Raw genomic sequence first — 23,180 nt, forward strand, 5'->3', positions numbered from 1 at the left:
AATGAGGTCATTCCGACGAAGAAGTTATGGGAAAAACAGTTTTACACTTCTTCGTAAGGGGACCTCTCACTAGGATCGGTTCCCTTCCATGACTTGGTATTAGGATCGGTTCCCATGAGGGTACTAGTATCGGTTCCCATGAGGGTACTTGTGACAGATCACAACACTCAACTGTTTTCGACATAACTTTTGCATACGATGTCCTAATTCAGTGATTTTTTGCTTGTTTTGACCACAAAAGCAAGAGCTACACATATATGATCAGTAGATATCAACATCATAAACTCAAAATTACCGTTTCTATCAAAAGCTCAAATATAGATAGATAAGGTATGAGTATAGAAGATAAATCTCCCTAAAGATGTTAATTAGTCATATAATAATCGAGAGATCATGTGCTCAGTTTTTCATGTGCTTCCTCACCTTTTAAAAATATGGAGCACTAATGGTGAGCATGCACATTCTAACACAACTAGGTTGTGTTGAGTTGATCCTTGTCTTGTTCGTCACGAGTGACTAAGACATAATCATCATTCTTAACCTCTTGCTTGGTTTGTTTTCTCTTGTTCCATCTCTTGTTTTTATTCTTTGACTTGTGATGTAGAGTGTCATTTTCACAACCTTTACTAGTACAAGAGATTTTAGACATAATGTATTTCTTTAGCTGTAAGGACCCTCAAGCTCGTCAACGTTATTAGACCAGTCAAGAGACGTCTTAGCCGCTAATGATTCGATTAGTGTAGTAGAAATTAATCTAACAATGATCTAGATACGAAATTAGTACCATTGATTAGATCTCGAAAAATTACACAGAATGGACTACTCGAACGTGTCATTCAAATATCAGATGAAGAAGATTTATCAGTTTGTTTATGGAGGGAAAAATAGTCATTTTGATGATGGACTCTATGGAAGCCCTTATCCAAGCTGTGGGTGCCTCATTAATTTGGTCGTCCTTATCCCCAGCCGAACGGTGAATATTAACTTACTCTCTTTTCTTTCCCTTCTTTCTTCATTATTCTTATCTCCTCGTTTCTTCTTTCTTCTTCTCCTCCCTTCTTCTGTTCGAAACCAAGAGATGACTTTGAGGTAAGATTTGAGAGAATCATTTGTTGAAGCTAGTGAGCATATGATGAAGATGTATAGATGATGGAGGAGTCTAGGTTGTTGTTGATGAAGAAGAAAAGATGATTCAGGGAGCCAAGCTGGGGTTTTCCGTGATTATGAATTGGGGTTTCGAATTGGTGATGGATAAGATGAAATTGAAGATGTGTTCGTTCTTAATTGGTGTTTGATGGAAGTTATGGGGTTGTTCTGAAGTTGATTTGAGAATCGAATCAAGAGCTAGGGTTCATAAGAAAAGTTCATAGAGAGTTTGAAGATGAAGTTAATGGTTTAGAGGATTGAATTAATGGTGGGTTTGTTCTGAATCGAAGAATAAGTGGATGTATTGGGTTTAATTGCAGTTTCTCTAGGAAATTGAATCAGTGAATTAGGGTTCTTGATAGAGCATAGATTTAGGGTTCATGTGTTGAATCACAGTTGCAGAAGAATAGTCTGGAGTCACTGTTTGAGGTAACCTCTTTTTACCAAATAGAGTTGAATCGAATTTAATTTTGAATTATCGAATTTGGATATTTGTTGGATGCACTTTGAATTGAAATTTGAGTGTGCAGGAATTGGAGTTGTTATGAATTAGTTGAGTAAACTAGGGAAAATATCTGAGTTAATGCAATAATTGAGAATGTTTAGAGTTCTACAAGGGGCATGAATACTGCAGGTTGGTATGCATTCAGGTGGAGTTGTGTTTGTCGTAGAATTGGTATTGTGTAGTGCAGAGAAGGAGTTAGTGGTCTAGTGCTGAACTGGTGTTGATGTTGTTACATGAACTGTGTTGGTAGAGTGGTTGTTGAGCTGAAGTGCAGATTAACTAGTATTGCAGGTGGAAGTAGTGGTGCTGAAATGGAGATGCATGTGATGATGGTTTGATTTAGAATGAATGAGTGTGTGTAGACATTGCTGATGAACAAGCTTGAGTAGTATGAGCTGAACCTAGTATTAGAATTGTATTGGTGGTGTTGTAGGATGCAGGGAAGAAATCTGGAGTTGTGGATGAATAAATGTTAGATGTACAGAAGTGATAATGGAGTTCAGTTCATGGTCTGGGGATGGAGTTGTATTGTAGTCTTAGGATGACCTGAGTTTGGTAAATACAATGGAAGGTATTGCAATTACATGCCAATGTTGATGGGGATATGAGATGGGGTAAAGTTCAGTGGAGTGATATACATTGGGAAGAATGAAGTGCAACTGTTAATGAAGGCATTAGCAGATGGTGTTGGTCTCAACTGAAATTGTTAGTGTTTATATAAGCTGGGTCTGATGTGTATGAAGGTGACTATGTGTTTTTCAAGATGAGATGTGTGATTGAAATGTTAGAACGAGGGTTAATTGAATCTTCTGAGTTGTCTCTCTACTGGAAGCTTGCAACTGCATTTGCAGGTAAACCTAAGTTTTTAGTTGTAGTTAAATTATGAAGTTGTATTTCAATTTTATATGTATTGTTGTAATGTTGTAAGATGGTATTTGAATTGTTAGTTTCACAGAACCAACAAGCTTATGTGATTCAGACCTGTCAGCTGTCTAGTGATAGAAACATTTTTGTGTCCGATTTGTCTCGATTCTATATATTGGTAGGGCTCATTTTTGTACTTACTATGGTGTTTTATTTATTTGTAGGTATTTTTGGCCCATAAACATTTTTGGAAAAAATTGGCTCGAAAAGTTGTCGTAAAGCACCAGGAGGACCCTTGCTATTCGGACCCCCGGTTTGGATAAAGGGCACCCAGGACACTCCTTAAGACAGCTGGTAAAAGCACCCTACTCTGGATAGGGGGCCCCTTCTTCACAAATTCAAATTTCAAATTTGGCGGTAAAACAAACCAGCATGCATGCAGATGAGGGTTCGCATTCTTGGGAAGATTTAAGGAGATTCAATCTCGGATTTTTGTTGGGCTGGACTTCTTAGAGCATAATAGGGTCGGTATATGTGATTAGATCGAATGAATTGGGTTAGATCGACCGGGAGAAGGAAACAGAGGTGTTGTGGTCACGGGTTGCTGTTGGAGTAATTTTCGACAATTCAGGGAGATTAAAGGCTAGAAAAGCTTCCCCAACATTCGTAGTTATCTAATAAAGAGTTTGGAAGTATTGGGAGAGGTCAAATATGCGTGAAGAGAGTTTGGCAGAAAGAAAACTCCGAAACTTGATGTGGAGATAAACCAAGATTTTGGGGGAGATTTAATCGAGTTGTGGCCTATAAAAGGAGAGGGGATAAGTCATATAAGAGGTACGCAACCTTAGGAGAAGTTTAGAGGAGAATAGATAGCCGAAATCACGAGTTGAAAATTGTTTTCTGCTGCTGCACCAAGAACACGAAGAACATTGACGCACAAGCAACTGTTGCAGCAAACAATCGTTGTTTCACAACAGTACCTATGTGTCGTTCATCACAGCGGTTGCGTTAGGCCTTTAGCTACTATTTCTCCCTGTAATAGTGATTCTGCAACACCAACAAACGGTTGCGAATCGTCTGTATTATCACTTTTCATCTTTTTAATTATTTTTTGAGTCATAAACAATTATTTTGAGATCATGATTAATATGAGGAGCTAAACCCATTGCTGAGACGATAGAGGAAGCTATTTTTCCAACAAAAAAAGGTACAATCTATTTTATTTAATTTATTGCAATTATTATTATGATTATTTGCCTTGAACTATTATTGAATATGATTTTTATTTGAGTGATTGTGATATATTTTGATGGAGTATGCTTAGTTTATAGACTCTTGATGCTTCATACTTGGTATTTACAATTATTACTTTTGAAAATCTATTAGTTGCAATATTTTAGAATCAAATTAAACGAGAAAATTGCATGAATATAAATATTTGGACCAAATCACTTTGAACTTGGAAAATAGTGGAATCTTAGCCTCAGTGTTCTTTTAATATTGATACCAACTTTGTCAGTGTTTGTTATAATTATTAATGAGTTTTCTATTTAGTTTTGAATTTAAGTCTAAAGTTATCCTTCACAAGTTCGAGAATCGAATTACTTTTTACCACTATCTATAAATCACATCAATTTTTGGCGCCGCCGACGCGGATTTGTTTTTAGGGTTTTAGATTTTTTTTTATTATTTTTTTTGTTCTTTTTTATGTTTTTGGGTATTTATCTTGTGTCTACAGGTTCTGGATCATAAAAAAAAATTGAGCCAAAGAGTTTGGTGATTTCATAAAGACTTGGAGCTAAAGATTAAAGCAAAAAGAACAGAAAAGAAGACAATTTTATTTTAGACAATTTTAGTTTAGGGTTTGTTTATTTTCTTTTAGAAAAAAAAACTGTATTAGGGTTTATCATTTTCGTAATTTTTCTTTTCTTTTTGGACTTTTGTAATTTTGGACTTTGGGACATTATTTTTTTATTACCCTACGGAAGGGTACTTTAAATATAAACTGTTTGCAGAGAAGGAGGACAATTACGATATTGTCTCTGCACCTTGGGTTCGTACACTTGACATCGGAGTCAGTGGCCCGAGTCGACTACAACCGATTCATCCCTCGTCTGGAACGGGAAGTAAGATTCTAAACACTCGCGAATCCCCTGTCAACGAGTTACTGGACTCCTTCGTATGCATATATGTTGAGGACTAAATACAAACATTTATTTTTCTAGTAAAGGGCAAGGCCTGACCGTACAAGATAAGGGTTCGAATTTCATCACCGTTCTCTTCTTGCCCGCTTTAGGAACACGTAACCTACACGAACCTAAGCCTAAAATTTTGACTAGAACGAGACCGATAGGGTAACGAGCTTAACAGGAAAGTCATTCGAAAAATATTGGTTACTCTTTTAAGCATACTTCGAAGTTCTTGACGGTTTATGTAAGTTGAACGCGCGACTGCGCCGCCTTGTAATACCGGTGAGGCCTTGGGTATCAAAGCTCCACCGAGCTTCCCTCGCCTCTATTCAACTTACTTTAACTCGGATTGATTCCAGAGGGGTTTTCTTAAATTGTAACGAATTCCCGTTCGAAGGATTAGAAGCTTGTTTAGAAACAATCTAAGTGGAGCCATCATGCTTTTTGTTTGCTAGAAATCAATAGGTTTGATTTGGTTGAGTCGGACTTGATCTGTGTTTGCTTATCCTTCCAATTTAGAAAATTCTATTGTATGCCTGAACGTAAAAGAGACGCACTAGGTAGATTTGTTAAAGAGAAACCTAGTAGTTCTAAGCGTCTCGATTACCTTAATCTAGAGAGTACGACTTTTGAAGAGTCTGTTTTTGAACGTCCTTTGACTGAGGAGAGAATCCATGTTGCTCCGATAGCGCCAGAAATGGCAACTTTGAAAGCTTTGTTGAATCCAACTAGGACTACTCGTCCCTCATGTATCAGGTTAGCTGAGACGGAAGCAACTTATGAACTTAAACCTGAGACCTTACAGCTGCTCCCAATCTTTTTAGGGAAAGAAAATGAAAACCCCTATTTCCATGTTAGGGACTTTGAGGAAATTTGTAGTACCCTCAGGATTAGAAACCTAGATGATGATGCTTTGAAACTTAGGTTATTCCCATTTTCCCTAAAAGATAAAGCTAAATCGTGGCTATATAGTTTGGTTTCCGGGTCAATCGAAACGTATGAACAACTTACATCTGCCTTTTTGAACAAGTTTTTCCCTAGGCACAAAACATCGTCTATTAGGACGCAAATCTGCACGTTTTCTCAATAGGAGGGAGAAACTTTGTATAGGTATTTGGAAAGGTTCAATGATTTATTATCCCAATGTCCTCATCATGGTTTAGAGAAGGTTAGGTTAGTTCAGATCCTTTATGAGGGTTTAGATTATCCCACTACAACCACAGTAGAATCTATGTGTATTGGTGGATTTGAGAAACATATAGTTGATGACGCGATGACATATTTGCATGAAGTCGCCGAAAAGACCCAACAATAGGAAAGTAAGGGACCCCAAAAAACAATTCTTCTCGGCAGAGGAAACGTTAATAGGGTAGAAGGAGGCTATGAATCAGAGGCCAAAATTGTTGCTATAGCGAAAAGGTTAGAAGCTTTAGAAGTGGGTAACACTAGTGGTAGATTGGAGCCTTTTTGGGAAGGCCAGAATAATGAAGAGCAAGCCAATGCTCTATATAATAGCATTAGGTTTGATAATCGTCAGAAGTTTGACCCATATTCAGAAACCTATAATCCTGGTTGGAGAAACCATCCGAACTTTTCATGGTCTAAGGGCCAGAGTCAGGGTCAGTACTAATAATTCTAATGCTCCCCCAGGTTTTGGCTACACTAGGAATACATCAGGCCCAGAAAATAAAATGACTAGCTTAGGGGAATCTATTAAGATGTTAGCAAAAACTCAGGAAATGTTAGCACAGAGCCATGTTAGTTTTCAACAAGAAACCAAGCAGAATTTTCAAACTAATACTCAGAGCCTTGCTAAGTTAGAACTTCAAGTCAGCCAAATAGCTAAGACCTTAAGTGAGAGAGATAATGGTAGGTTCCCTAGTCAGACTAATCCCAATCTTAGAGGAGTTCATGAAGTAGGTACAAAGCCATCGAATCAATTGAATGTTATTAGAACCCTTAGGAGTGGTAGAATAGTAGACAATCAGGTAACCATGCCCGATAGTGAACATACTGTAGTTCACCCCTCAGGACCACTAGCGAAGGAAACTGATAAAATTTCTGATGATGCCAACTCAGTTCCTGAGAGGTCCGATTCTGTGCCTAAAGCCTCATTTCCTCAGGTATTAGTACCAAAAAAGAAGGAATCGAACTTTAATGACATATTGGAGGTTTTTAAGCAAGTTACCATAAACCTTCCTTTATTAGATGCAATTAGGAAAATTCCTTCTTATGCCAAGTTCCTTAAGGATATGTGTACGCGAAAGCGAAAACTTAGCATCCATGAGAAAGCCTTTTTAGCTAGTCACGTAAGTTCAATTATTCAAAACACTACAACTCCAAAGTACAAAGACCCAGGTTCCCCTACCATTGCTCGTATAATAGGCAAACACCGGGTAGAAAAAGCTTTACTTGACTTAGGAGCCAGTGTGAACCTACTTCCGTACCATGTGTAATTACAGCTAGGACTTGGTGAAATGAAACCTATTCATATAACAATGCAGTTAGATGATAAGTCTGTTAAAATTTCTCGAGGTGTTATTGTGGATGTCCTTATTGAGGTCGACAAGTTTATTTATCTAGTGGATTTCGTGGTCCTAGATACTCAACCTGTCTCTGACCCAGAGAACCAGATACCTGTGATTTTAGGCCGCCCGTTTTTAGCTACGTCGAATGCGATCATTAACTGTCGAAATGGTGTGATGAATTTATCTTTTGGTAATATGACTATAGAGATGAACATTTTTAATGTCAGTAAGCTACCTTATGAGCTAGATGACACATGTGTTGAAGAGGTGAACATGATAGAAGCCTTAGTTCAGAAGTCATTACCAAACATTTTATTTTAAGACCCATTAGAAAGTTGTCTATCCCATTTTGGTTTAGATTTTGATGACGATAGCACTGTTGAACAAGTGAATGCTCTATTAGATTCTACCCCCGTGTTAGACACTGATAGATGGAAAGCTAGGTTCGAACAGTTACCAGTTTCTGAGACTACCCTAATTCCTTCTTTAGAAGAGCCCCCAAAGTTGGATTTAAACCACTACCCGATACTCTAAAGTATGTGTTTTTAGGCCCATCTGATACTTTACCTGTGATTGTAGCTTCCGATTTGGATAGTGATCAGGAAATTAGACTAGTAAAAGTACTTCAAAACAATAAGGAAGCTTTAGGGTGGACTATAGCAGACATTAAGGGTATAAGTCCAACTGTATGTATGCATCAGATTCATTTAGAGGAAGACTCCAAACCTTCTAGGGAGATGCAACGTCGACTGAACCCTAACATGAAAGAGGTAGTTCGAAAAGAGGTTCTTAAGTTGTTAGATGCGGGTATTATTTACCCAATTTCAGACAGTAAGTGGGTCATCCCTGTTCAGGTTGTCCCCAAGAAATCAGGTATCACTGTAGTCCATAATGATAATAATGAATTAATCCCAACCCGAGTGACCACAGGATGGCGTGTTTGTATTGACTATAGTAAATTGAACAAGGTTACAAGGAAGGATCACTTTCCTCTTCCTTTTATCGACCAAATGCTAGAGCGATTAGCTGGACATAGTCACTATTTCTTCTTAGATGGCTACTCCAGTTATAATCAGATCGTTATTGCCCCAGAAGACCAAGAGAAAACCAATTTTACCTGTCCCTTTGGTACCTTTGCGTATAGACGCATGCCTTTCGGGTTATGTTATGCCCCTGCGACTTTCCAGCGTTGTATGATGAGCATATTTTCTGATATGGTAGAACAGTTTTTAGAGGTCTTTATGGATGATTTTTCAGTATTTGGTTCGTCTTTTGATGAGTACTTGCATCATTTGACATTAGTGTTGACTAGGTGTAAGGAAAAGAATTTAGTGCTTAATTGGGAAAAATGCCATTTCATGGTTGAATCAGGAATTGTTTTAGGGCACATCGTTTCTTCAAAGGGCATAGAGGTAGACAAATCCAAAATTGACCTTATTAAGACTCTACAGGTCCTAAAAACCGTAAAAGATATTAGGTCATTCTTAGGGCATGCAGGTTTTTACTGTCGATTCATTAAGGATTTTAGCTTGATTTCTATACCTCTTTGCAATTTGCTTGCAAAGGATGCTAAGTTTGTCTTTGATGATGCTTGCTTAAAGGCTTTTGATAAGCTTAAGACTTTACTCACTACTGCCCCGATAGTCCAGGCACCTAACTGGAACCTATCCTTTGAAATTATGTGTGATGCTTCATATTATGCTATAGGCGTTGTGCTAGGTCAGCGAGAAAACAAATTACTCCATGTGATTTACTATGATAGCAAAACTCTGAATGATGCCCAAATGAACTATACAACTACCGAGAAGGAATTGCTAGCCATCGTGTTTGCCTTGGATAAGTTTAGATCCTATTTATTAGGTTTTAAGATCGTAATCTATACTGATCATGCTGCTTTGAAATACCTTTTGTCTAAGAAGGATACCAAACCTAGATTGATTAGATGGATCCTTTTGTTACAAGAATTTTGTCCAGACATTAGAGACAAAAAGGGTGCAGAGAATGTGGTAGCAGACCACTTGTCTAGGCTAGTTGTTAGTTCCCCTAATAATTCCCTTCCTATAAGGGATAGTTTTCCTGATGAATAATTGTTCTATGTTTCCCAATCACCTTGGTATGCAAATATAGTGAATTATCTTGTTACTGGTCGAATGCCTCAAAATTGGGGTAAGCAAGATCGTTCTAGGTTTTTAGCCGAGGTTAAGCATTTCTTTTGGGACGATCCTTATCTGTTTAAGTATTGTCCGAACCAGATTATTAGGAGATGTGTATCTGAGAGTGACCAGTCTAATATTATCTCCTTTTGTCATGAACATGCATGTGGGGATCATTTTAGTGCTAAGAAGACTGCTGCTAAGATTTTGCAGTGTGGATTTTACTGGCCTTCGTTGTTTAAAGATTCCCATAGTCATCGTGTTTCTTGTGAGCGTTGCCAGAAGTTAGGAACCATTTCACATAGAAATATGATTCCTTTGAACCCTATTTTAGTGATTGAGGTCTTTGATGTGTGGGGCATTGATTTTATGGGTCCATTTCCTATTTAGTTTGGTTATCTTTACATACTTGTCGCTGTAGACTATGTGTCTAAGTGGGTTGAGGCGGTTCTGTGTAAAACAAATGACCACAGGGTTGTAGTCTAGTTTTTGAAAGAGAATATACTTACACGTTTTGGTACGCCGCGAGCTATAATTAGTGATGGAGGTTCACACTTTTGTAGTAGACTGTTTGCTCTTTTAATGAAACAATACGGTATTACCCATAAAATAGCAACCCCATATCACCCTCAGACTAGTGGTCAGGTAGAGGTTTCCAATATGGAAATTAAACGTATTATAGAGAAAACAGTTAATCCAAACAGGAAAGACTGGTCGTCGAGGCTTACTGATGCCTTATGGGCTTACCGTACTGCGTTTAAGACACCCATTGGAATATCACCTTATCGTTTAGTATTTGGCATGTCACCTGCCTGTTGAGTTGGAGCATCGAGCCTATTGGGCTATTAAGAACTTAAACTTTTCACTTGACAAGGTAAGAGCTCAAAGAAAGCTCCAGCTCAATGAGTTGGACGAGATTCGTAGAGATGCATATGATAGTGCTAAGGAGTATAAGAACAAAATGAAACTTGTGCATGATACGAATATTTTACGAAAGTCAATTTTTCCAGGTCAAAAAGTTCTTCTATATGACACTCGGTTGCATCGAAGTTGCGCTCTCGATGGACCGGTCCTTTTGTGGTCCGTACTGTTTTTCTCATGGCACCGTTGAGATTGAGACACCAGATGGTAGTAGTTCTTCGAAGGTTAACCGTCAGCGATTGTAGCCCTTTCTAGAGCCTTTTCCTACAGGTGATGTTGAGGAGGTCCCTCTGGAGGACCCTGTTTACCTTGATTGAACATCGAGGCGATTTTGTATGTTGTATATTATTTTTGTAGGTTTTTGGTTACACTTCACCCATGTACTATCTTTCCGACTTCTCTCTTTACTATTTCCTCATGTTACTTATATTTTTGGTACTGTTTTTTAATTATAAACATTGAGGACAATGTTAGATTTAAGTTTGTGGGTGGGGTAGAACTTTTTGTTACCTTTTCTTTGCAATAAATAAACTCCAGAGGCTAGAAATTTATCTTTATTAAGGATGGCACTACCCAATCTAATTGGATGGAAGCATTTTGGTTGTAGGAGTTGAGGGACCAATCTGATTAGATGGAAACATCTAAAGAGTCTATTCATAAAAGCACGGAGCTCAGGTGTTAGAAATAACATGGTAGTTTCGCCATATCTTATTGAGTCCTTTTCACTTCTACTTTTATTTTTTTTCTTTATTTTTAAAATATGTTTCTCTAAGTGATTAGGTGGGGCTCACGATTCAAGAGAAATTGAGACCAGACCATCAGACCAACTGGAATAAATTCAATAAAGTCGACTACTGGAACCCTTGTATATGCTAGTTGTGTTGACCTAGAGTTAGGATTATCGACCACTGTTACCCTTGTATATTCCATTGTGTTGATATTAGTCAGACCGGTATCTCAATCCATTAGGATAGGTTCATTATGACAGTGGCCTTCAGATAGATATGAGAAACACCGTTCATCTTAGTCAACATCAAAACCATCTATGTTTTTCTATATCCATCTTCTTAATCTATCCATGTGATTTGTTTGATTCTGAGTTTGGATGCGACTATCTGAGTAGTGCTCTGTCACTTTATATGAATTTTAGTATGCTTGAGTGCGAACTGGTGTACAACAATTGGAATTTTGCATCAAGGTACTTCCTCCTGTAGTCAATAAGTATGCCAACCAAGGAGATTCTTTAGTTCCTTCCAAGGTTCTGTGTAGATAGATAGGGTCTGGAGTATAAAGGTTTTGTGGGTATACCTCTGGTAAGCCCTCCGGACACAACACTCCGCCACTAGAGACACCTAAGGGTTTAAAGGCTTATTGCATACGCTAAATGCAATCGACGATGCCTGCGACAGTGAGTTAGGATTTTATTTCTATTTTATTTTTTCTCGAGGACTAGCAAATAATAGGTTTGGGGGTATTTGATAGACACATTTTTGTGTCCGATTTGTCTCGATTCTATATATTGTTAGGGCTCATTTTGTACTTATTATGGTGTTTTGTTTATTTGTAGGTATTTTTGGCCAATAAACATTTTTGGAAAAAATTGGCTCGGAAAGTTGTCGGAAAGCACCCGGAGGACACTTGCTATTCGGACCCCCGGTTTGGATAAGGGGCACCCCCAGGACACTCCTCAAGGCATCTGCTAAAGGCACCCTTATTCTGGATAGGGGGCGCCCCATTTCTTCACAAATTCAAATTTCAAATTTAGCGGTAAAACAAACCAGCATGCATGCAGATTAGGGTTCGCATTCTTGGGAAGATTTAAGGAGATTCAATCTCGGATTTTTGTTGGGCTGGACTTCCTAGAGCATAATAGGGTCGGTATATGTGATTAGATCGAATGAATTGGGTTAGATCGACTGGGAGAAGGAAACAAAGGTGTTGTGGTCACGTGTTGCTGTTGGAGTATTTTTCGACAATTCAGGGAGATTAAAGGCTAGATAAGCTTCCCCAACATTCGTAGTTATCTAATAAAGAGTTTTGAAGTATTGAGAGAGGTCAAATACGCGTGAAGAGAGTTTGGCAGAAAGAAAACTCCGAAACTTGCTGTGGAGATAAACCAAGATTTTGGGGGAGATTTAATCGAGCTGTGGCCTATAAAAGGAGAGGGGATAAGTCATATAAGAGGTACGCAACCTTAGGAGAAGTTTAGAGGAGAATAGAGAGCCGAAATCAAGAGTTGAAAATTGTTTTCTGCTGCTGCACCAAGAACACGAAAAACATTGACGCACAAACAACTGTCGCAGCAAACTATCGTTGTTTCACAACAGTACCTATGTGTCGTTCATCACAGCGGTTGCATTAGGTCTTTAGCTACTATTTCTCCCTGTAACAGTGATTCTGCAACACCAGCAAACTGTTGCGAATCGTCTGTATTATCACTTTTCATATTTTTAATCATCTTTTGAGCCATAACAATTATTTTGAGATCATGATTAAGATGAGGAGCTACACGCCATTGCTGAGGCGATAGAGGAAGCTATTTTTCCAACAAAAAACGGTATAATCTATTTTATTTAATTTATTGCAATTATTATTATGATTATTTGCCTTGAACTATTATTGAATATGATTTTTATTTGAGTGATTGTGATCTATTTTGATGGAGTATGCTTAGTTTATAGACTCTTGATGCTTCATACTTGGTATTTATAATTATTACTATTGAAAATCTATTAATTGCAATATCTTAGAATCAAATTAAACAAGAAAATTGCATGAATATAAATATTTGGACCAAATCACTTTGAACTTGGAAAATAGTGGAATCTTAGCCTCGGTATTATTTTAATATTGATACCAACTTTGTCAGTGTTTTTTATAATTATTAATGAGTTTTCTATTTAGTTTTGAATTTAAGTCTAAAGTTATCCTTCACAAGTTTGAGAATCGAATCACTTTTTACTACTATCTACAAATCACATCATCTAGCTAGTTGATTCTCAGACTTAGTTAATCTGTTTTAGTGTGTCTGACTGAGTTAACTAGATTTGACTCAGTAGACTTTGACCGAGTCGACTCTGTTGATGTATTGACCCAGTTGACCGATTTAGACTTTGACTATTTGACCCTGGATCTTGACCTGAACTTCGACGTTGACTGTTAGAGACCCGCTGACTATTAGTTTGACAGTTAGTGACCGTTGGTTGATCAAATTAGACTGAGCCTTAGTTTAATGAGACTATTTAATAAACTTGGGCTTATAGCCAGTTTTCCTAAGGAACATGTATTGGAGCTTTGTGGTCAAATTTAGCCTTTGAGTCCTTCTACAGTGTGTAGATATTTATAAGACTTAGCTATCGGACTATAAAACCAACCTAATTCAATTAGTAAACCTTATCTATGCTAAAGATACATAATGATAAATAAATGAACTTAGAACCATTAGTTAGACGTGTATGATCCTTTTGGCTAAACTCTTAGAGTGCTTATTTGATTAACAGTTAGTTATTCACAACGATCGATTCAAAGGACGAACCAGTGGATAGTGGATCTCGAGGTAGGCTTGGTTTTTCATCAAAAGAGGTGGGAATACATTTGACTCTTTTGTAACCATTATTGTCGCTTTTACAAAAGTTTATGCTTAACAAACTCATACACTGTCTGTCCGTGCATTCCATGGTTTGTTTAAATTGCATTATGATAATTCTGTTGGTTATGTGAATCTTTCCACGATTTGGAAATGACTTGTAATGCTTTGTTCGTCATTATGAATTGTTATGGGAAATGAGAATTTCCACTTGTGGTATATAGGATACGCTCCTTCACAATTATATCTACATGAATTCTGTTTTTATGCTTAGAAGTGGGTCATCATGGTCTTGGTGATATCAGTATCTAATGAGTGTGGTTAGCACGAATATTATACATTGTTTGAAGAAGGAGTTTATCCATATACATGTTGTTATTTCAGTGACTTGGTCACTTTTTAATGTTTGGGAAAACATTGTTTCCCAAATCTTTCCATGATTACTTGAAATTTAAATATTATTCCTGCTGGGCACCCCTTTTAGGGATGATGTGCTCACCCATTACCACTTTCAGTTTCAGAGACAGATCAGAGTTGCGCATCGAAAGCTTCGAGGAGTTGACTCCGTTAATTAGTTAAATATTACCATGTTTATTATGTTGTATGTTTTATTTTCAAACCAAAAAACTATTGTATATGTATCATTTGAGAGGAGTTCATGTATATATATATTTCTGAGCGGGGCTAATTTTGGGTTAAGTTTTGTAGCATATTTCTTAATTGAATGTTTAAGTAAATGATTTAGATTCTTAGTGCCTCTTTATTAGTTAATCTCTTTGATTAGTCAGCTGCTAGCTTTGGGGTCATTAAATTATCCTTTCAAGAAGACTCTTGTAATTATTGTCACCAAAAGTTAACAACTGAGAGTCATTCTTGTGACTAACTTTTGGTCCCTTCTTGGCTATGGAGGACTTTGGGACCCATTTAGAGTTGGGTTTCGCAGGAGCAACTTTCTCCTTCATACCATTAGGATCATTGTCCTTTTGAACATTTTTCGAATAACCCTTTTTCCAATTTGGAACATCAGATCTTGTTTTTGCATTTAAAAAGTCATCTCTCTTTCTATAATTTGGCCTTTTATGAAATGACCTTGTCGAGTGATATGCAAAATTTGAACTATCATTATAATAATTCTTTTGCTAAACTTAGGACAATACCGATCTGAGTTCTTATGAGGATAAAAATTAGCCAATTCGTTTGATACACTAGAAAATGCATATTTCATCTTACGAACTTTGCATCCCAATTGCAAGTGTCCTTTATGACCACAATAAAAACAATTCTCAGCATAAATATACGAAGTATGAGTTTTAATGTTACCTCTTTGTGGATCCTCTTGCATTGGAGCACGACGAGTTTTCTTCTTCTTCTTCTTATGATCCTTGTTCAACGTTGTTGCTTTCTTGACATTAGCAGAAGTACTCTCTTTGATTGCTGCTGGTTGAACATTATTCTTAGGCTTGACAGACTTTTCTTCTTTACAAGAAATAAGAGCATCATTGTCATCAGTGGAAGCCTCTGAATGAGAAGAATTTGTAGATTTAACAAATTTTACCTCTTTGCTAATATTTGAAGCATCTATTCCCTTATAAACCAATCCTCGTGTATCACGATGATTTCTACTTGCTTCTAACATTGAGGTTAAATTGTTTGAACTAGCATTGAACTTTTTAAGGTCCAAGTTTTTTTCTTCCAACATCTTGATTTTATCAAGAGCACTAGCTATATCAGCTTCAAGGCGTTTTCTTCGGGAGAGATATTCACCTTCTTTCTCTTCAAAACTCTTTTGTTGAGAGTTAATACTTGCATCGGATTCAACAAGTTTTTCTTCAAGACCCTGTATTTGTTGAGAAGTATCTTCCCTAAACTTTTTGTGATCTTGATGCATCCTTTCAAATTCAATTTTAATTTCTTTAGAAACATCATGTTTTTCCTCAAATACCTTTTGGTAAATAAGCAATTTTTGTAAGTATTCTTCTTCCAGCAGGTTATGTTTTTCATTGAGATTTTCAAACTTTAAAGTTAAATCTCGTTCTCTTTCAAGTGTTGAAAGAATTTCATTAGAACAAAAAATAAATTGTTTGCTTAATTACTTTAGTTTAGATGTTTTTACACTTGATCTTTCATCAGAAATCTCAAGCATAGAACTCAAAAAATTCTCGTTATTAAAAAGATATTTTTCAGAGTCTGAATCGTTGATTTCGAATACAGGGCTTAACTTAGTATCGTCTAGAGAACATTCAGAATTATTCTCAGAAGAGCAAGTAGAACATGATGAAGAAACTCCTTTTAAGCATTTCTTAAAATAAAAAATTTCAACGTCTTGCGATACGTTAACTGAGCCTTTCTTAAGTCTTCGCTCTCGCTTAACTTTTCCTTGACCCATATCTTATAGGTTGGATCGCATCAAACACAGATTGTTAGATCTTTTCGTGTTTGCCTTCTATGATACCAATTGAAAAGGCGAGGGTACCCAAATATACCTCAAGCTAAAACTTTTCCTACCTATAAGTCCTTTCTCCGAAAGTGTTTGTCTATGGACTGAGTCGAGACAGTACAACTAATCGTTTCACACTTCGTGTGATCGTCTATGGATACGAGATCGAGACAATACAACAATTAAGTATGTTTACTTGATATAAAGGTTCAGACTTAACCAAACACAATATGATTGCTTATCAAGTAAATAGGAATTAACGTGTGTGTAATTTATTTTAATTATAATAAAACAATTATAATGCGGAATATAAAAGTAAATGACGCAACAAGATTTTTTAACGAGGAAACCACAAATGCATAAAAAACCCCGGGACCTAGTCCAGAATTGAATACTCTCAGGATTAAGCCGCTACACAAAATTACACTAACTTTGTATAGTTGAGACCAAGTAACTAACCCTATAGTTCACCTAGTTCCGTCTGTATTCCCACGCCTCCAACTTATGAATAAGTCACGCACTTGGAACAATCCCTTTGGTTCGTATTCCAAACAGTAAAGGAAGAAGAAATCTATTTGGTATCAACTCTATTCAACTAAGTGATATGGGTCAGACAAAGGCTCTTCCTTTTATCTCAACATAAACTCCTTCGGGTCTAGATCTATCTTATGTTCAATCACCCAAAGGTAATCGTTTAAGATTAAGCCAACAACACCTTTAATCCGAAGAACCATGTTGGTACCGATCTACTCAGCTAATCAATCCAATCTACCACAAGGATAACCGATTATTAATTGGATCCTCTTTTACCCAAACAAGTATTGTGCACACCAAAGATTATAAAACCCAAGTCAGATCTTCAATATCTTCTTTGTATCCAAATCTTCTTAAATCTTCAATAAAAACCTGCACACAATCACTTGAATCTCTTGTGATCAATCACGTACATAACGGAGTCTGTTAACAATGGATTATCACAAGATCGTCTTTAGAACTAACAACAGTCTAAAGATCCCTGTCGAAACTCTGAGCTAGTTTGAGTGAATCTTATATCAGAAGAGAAGATTCTCAAGAATAAACAAACTAGGTGCACTCAGATTTCAACCACCGTTAGTGAATTTATATAGAGTTCATATATGCTTCGCAGTTATGTTTTTAATATGCACGACTTGAAAGATACGTTAAGTAATGAAACAGCTCAAGTCAAATATCACTAACCTCAAGTGGAAGGATGATTTTTTTCGTTTTAGCTCCTTGCTTCTTCACGTCTTTAAGACTTCGCAATACTTGTAATGTCTTATATCCTAATGCTTTCAAGCTAACCTATACGAAGTTTGACTCTAGTACATAATCAAGCAACTCTTAACATGAGTTTTGATTCACTAAAATATGACAACCAAACTTGACATACCAACGCTTGGTGGGTTCAACAGAGCAATGCTCTAACACCTGTTGTACTCAATTTCTATGGATGAAGCAAATGCTCATTGACTATGGCATAAATATATCTTCTATGAGTATTTCTTGCGATAAAACAAGTGCCATTCGTCTAACAAAAAATCTAGTTGAACATTCCCATACTAAACATATTGATATCAGATATCATTTTATTCGATAATTGAATGAGAATGGGGTTATCAAACTAGAATATGTTCCTTCTGAACGACAAATATATGATATCCTTACAAAACCACTAGACAGAGCAACCTTCAAAAATCTCAGGAAGCCTATTGGTGTTGTTGTGGTACATTAGTACCATGAGATTTTCGATTTTAAACTTTTGCTATTAGCACGCATTAGTTAAAACCAATTTCAACCTTTCTCTGGTAAAGGTTTCTTTTGTTGTTGTTCTTTTGTTCTTGCGAGAGGATGTCAACAAACAGGGGGAGAGTTCTTATTGAAATGGTGCTTAAATGATATATCTTTCTGGGATAAGTGGATGCAAAAATCGAGGTAACGATTTTTATTTGTTAGTTAATCGTTTTTACTATTTAAGAAAAACTTGATTTTATTGCCTATATTTTTCTTTTGCTTAAAAAAAACCCGGTACAATTGATATGTTCCAATATGTTGTATGGTTTGATAATTGTGATTCAATTGTTTCCGGTTAAGAAAACCTGTGTCAATCTTATTGACTTAATGATTTGGTATCTTCATTATTATTTGGTATCAAGTGTTTTTCTTAACGAAATTCGGTGCAATTGCGGTGCTTACCTTGGATTATCTTTGTTTCAATTACTTCGGGTTGAGAAAAACTATGGCGGGTCAATTTATTTGATTTGTATCTATTATTTTTGCTTAACAAAAATTACGGGGTCATTTGTTTAGTCCATTTGATTCCGAATAAGAGAATTTAAGTTAATTATGATCTTAGTTAGACTTATCAAATGTAGGATTCGTTTATTCAAGTCTAACCAAAATCCTTGACAAGAAAAACTAGTTAACTAACCTAGTGTTTGTCTTGTCTAAAGGAAGGTATAAGTTATCTTATGGAATAATTAGAGCCTGATAAGAGAAATAAAGTTAATTTTGATCTTTATTTGTGTCTTATCAAAATAAACGATTACACATACGTAATCAGTTCGAAAAAAGTGCTAAGTTATCTTAGTCGGTTTGTCGGACTAAGGGAAAATTTCTTCGGGAAACTATTTCCTTGATAACATACTAAAATCTAGATTACTTTTATAGTTTCAGTTTTAGTACTGGTTCTCTAAAATGGTATGTGAAACCTTCGTGCTTACTCTTATATATAGGTTGTACAAGTCTTATGGATTTGTAAGATCCTTTCGATTTTATCTTTTGTTTGTTCGTTTCTTTGTCATTTTTATGACAAAAAGGGGGAGAAATATATGGAGTAAAAAAGTGATTTTTAGTCACTAGGAAAGGATATATGTGCTTATACGTTATATCTAAAGAAAGAGTAAAGCATAAACTAAGGGGGAGAAAGATGTTCGGATTGAATATTTACCTAACTTTCCTTTAGGGGGAGTAAAGCTTTTGTTATTCAAATGTCAACATCGTCATTTATTTTTTGAATATGTGCAACATATTGTGCTATTGAAACTTCGAATCAAGCGTATGAAGAATGAGTTATTTGTAATTCTTTTGTCTCCATATATGTAATAGAGTTTTGTCACTAAAATTAACAAAGGGGGAGATTGTTAGAGAATAGCTCGGTTGAACCCACCAAGTGTTGTTAAGTAAAGTTTGGTTGTCATATTTTAGTATCAAAACTCATCTAGAGTCGCTTGATTAAATACTAGAGTCAACTTCGTTTAGTTTAGACTAGAAAGTCTAGGAATGTTGAGATGTACAAGTATTACTCCGAAGATCTGAAGAATGTGAAGAAGTAACGACTGCAACAAAGACATCATCCTTCCATTTGAGGTTAGTAATACTGACTAAACTTGTTTCCGTTTCTAACTTATCTTTCAAGTCGTATTATATTGAAAACATAAAATAAGAAGTTGTATATGTATAATACTCTAGTGATTAGACTTGGTCATATCATTATGATAAAAGTTTTAAGGAAATTAAGGAATTACGAAGTATAACGCTTATCTTTTGAACTTATTAAATACGACGTCGACGTAATCATTGTATCTAGTTACTTGATTATGTGTAAGATATATGTATGATTTCATCATAGAAAATTATTTATTATTACATTAATTTAATGAAGTAGATGTATGAAATTGATTCATAATATCGAAAGGAAAATCATGTTTGGTCCGGTTCTTTATTGAATATCTTTTGGATAACCAGTACAAGATAACAAGGTAGAACCTACCTTGACTTATGTTGAGATTTGAGGTATAAATGGTCATAGATTATATTGTGTATCATGTTGTAGTCGGTCACAAACTACTTTGTGAAGCAAGGTGTAACCGGTCACAAGCTACATAGGAAAGTCAGTTGTAATCGATCACAAGATACTTTCAGGAAGCAAGGTGTAACTGATGAGTGCCAAATAATGTATATATCTATCCCTTTTTGTTGGCATTTAACTCATCTTTTGTGCAGTAATTCTACATTTTATCCCATATTCTGTATTTTCATTGTTTTCAAGAATAAATATTTTTCTTACTTAATTTTGCATTTTTAGGTAATAAATAAAGTCTGGATAACTTGCGGAGCGGAAAAGAGTTGAAGAGTAGTGAAAAGCCGGAAGAAATTACGCAAGGAAGCCGCAAAGAATGGAGCGCACGTCCAAAAAGCTAGGAATGGGCTCAAGAAGGAAGAATTGTTCTTAAAGAAGATATGGGCTTGGCATACCCAAGGCCCAAAACCCTTACCCAAACCCATTTTCTATATCCATACCCACCTCCATTCTCAGCCGTTAGATTGGATCCATCTCATCATCCAATGGTCGCTTCTTCATCGTGCATCAAAATCTGAAGTCCCTGCAAAACACCATAGTGCCTAAATTCCAAGCCTTCAGATTAGATCACATTTAGATCCTACGGTCGCTCCATCATCGTGCATCAAATCTCGATACTTGCGCTTAACACCACAACACCTAACTCCATCTTGAGCCGTCAGTTTCGTTGTGCTACTACATCCAACGGTCGCTCAATATCAACCTCTCTTAACCGTCCGATTCAATTCAGTCTCATGCATCACACGGTCTCATCTCGCTGGACATCAAGAATGATATGTTCGCTCAACACCGAAACAACCCTAGGATATATAACCCAAAATGAAACCAAAAACCTAATCACTTCTCCACTTCGCCTTCTCTCTCTCGCCATCTTCTCCTCCACACCCGACAGTTGCAGACACCATGTTGCCGTACCACCACCAACTCTCCACTGTCACTACCAAATACCACATCATCACAACCACCCTATCTCTCTACCTATCTATTCCATCAAGCTCTCCCCTATTCTATCCCTAGGTAAGAGACTGATGAGATAGATCGAGCTAGAGAAGCTAGAAAAGGCATGGGAATGAAGCTACAATGTCAGAGGAAGAATCGGTCGAGTTTAATTTGATGTTGCTACATCAAATCAGGTAAAAATCGAGAACCCTAACTTCTGTCAAATTTGAGAAATTTTACCAAAACCCTAATTTCGACTAAGAGAGAATTGAGAAGAGAGAGTAGGTAGAAATAGGGTATGGGTTAGACCCATTTCCCTAATTTCTTGAAAACCTAATTTTACTGTTTTAAATTTGGGATTTAGGGATTTGGGTGAAAACCCTAATTTGTAATTTGAGGGAAATTTCTTTGGGTATAAATTGAGGACTGTGGTGTATGTAATGGGCATGCTGGACTAGCCAGTGTCCAGAACTTAGTTCTGTTAAATGTTCATTTTGTTGTTCACTGTTTATCCATTTTAATGTTTTGATTTTCTCCATTTTATGTCACTGTGATGTTGTTATGTGTTGTTCCTGTTATGAACTCCATTGTGTTATGTTATGTTTCAGTTTCAAATCAATTCCTGTTTAATCATGTGTTCTGTTAAAATTGTTGTTCATGTTAATGTGTGTTGTTTACATGTGTGTTACTGTTTTGCCATTCTAAATGTGTTCCTGTTTAATTTTAATGTCATGTTAGTGCCATGTTTAGTTCACTGTTAGGTTTAATTCACTGTCAAGAAGTGGAATGCTAGGTTAGAGCTTTGAAGCACTGATTTGATTGAGCAATGGGAGAAATTAGTGCTCATAGCAAGCTAATTCTCTTCCCATTCCATTTGTATGCTTAGGATGCATTGTTTTGATTGAGCAATGGGAGAAATTGGTGCTCATAGCAAGCTAATTCCCTTTCCATTCCATTTGTATGCCTAGAGCCACTGCCTTGGCCTTGCATTGTCATCACTGTTAGCTTCACCATCTCCCCTGCCCTTGGCTTAGGCCTTGGTTTACTTCCTTTGTTCTCTGCTTGTAGTTTCATTGTACTTTCATATTTACTTCACTGTTGCATTGTGTTTACTTTTCCTCATTCCTTCACTGCCACTGTTTTACTTTCACCTGTCCTTCATTTTGTTTGCTATTTTCTCCTGCTGCATTCACTGCCTTGTTGTGCTGCTGCTGTGCATTGCTTCCCTGCTGTTGTGCACTGCTTCTGCTACTGCAGCTGTTATGCTTCCCTGAACAGCCTGCATTACCCTTCTGCTGCTGCTTTCCTTCCACTGCTGCTGCTGCTGCAACTGAGCTTGGCTCACAGCAATCCAAAAGCCCAAGCTCAAACCAGTCCAAACCAAGCCCAGGTTCAAGACCAAAAGCCCATCAGTCCACTGAACTTAACCAAAGCCTAGGTCATAAGCTACAAAGCCCAAGGTTTAGTTCACAACCAAAGGCCCAGAAATAGGTTCAGAACAAGAAAAGCCTAGCTTAACCTGAGGCTCATCCAACTGAGCCCAAGGCTCAGTTCACTCCATTGAACCCATCATCACACAAGCCCAGTAAACTTCAGAGGCTCAAGGCCCAGATCACTTCACTAAGCCCATAGTCCAAAACAGAAGGGTACTCAAAGCCCATTGACCACTCAAAAGCCCAACAACAATTTAGAGCCCAAATAGCTAAACACTACAAAACACTCCCAATCTCTGTGGATCGACCCGTACTTGCACGAGCTACAACTGACGACCGTGCACTTGCGGTATTACTGTAGGCCCGCGTTTTATTGCGCTTAATTTTACACCTCCCCGAGCCCACCAGTAACCGATCACAAGCTAATTTGGGAAGTAATTTGTAACAGATCACAAGCTACTTTTGGGAAGCATGGTGTAATGGGTCACAACCTAGTTTGGGAAGCATGGTACAACAAGTCACAACTTAAATTGTGAGGCTTGGTATAATTGATTCCAAAGAGCAAAACCAAGTTTCAATATTCACATATCTCTTTATGT

General features: G+C 36.9%; 1 long non-coding RNA gene across 1 annotated transcript; it reads left to right on the forward strand.

The window, feature by feature from the left end:
• The first annotated feature begins 1,013 nt into the window (after positions 1-1,013).
• Positions 1,014-3,718, forward strand: LOC113323730. The gene is made up of 2 exons (XR_003347792.1): positions 1,014-2,502; positions 2,740-3,718. It is a non-coding gene; the product is annotated as an uncharacterized LOC113323730 (long non-coding RNA).
• The last annotated feature ends 19,462 nt before the right edge of the window (positions 3,719-23,180 follow it).

This window comes from Papaver somniferum, chromosome 11 (assembly GCF_003573695.1).
Source record: "Papaver somniferum cultivar HN1 chromosome 11, ASM357369v1, whole genome shotgun sequence".
In the NCBI taxonomy this organism is placed as follows: Eukaryota; Viridiplantae; Streptophyta; class Magnoliopsida; order Ranunculales; family Papaveraceae; genus Papaver; species Papaver somniferum.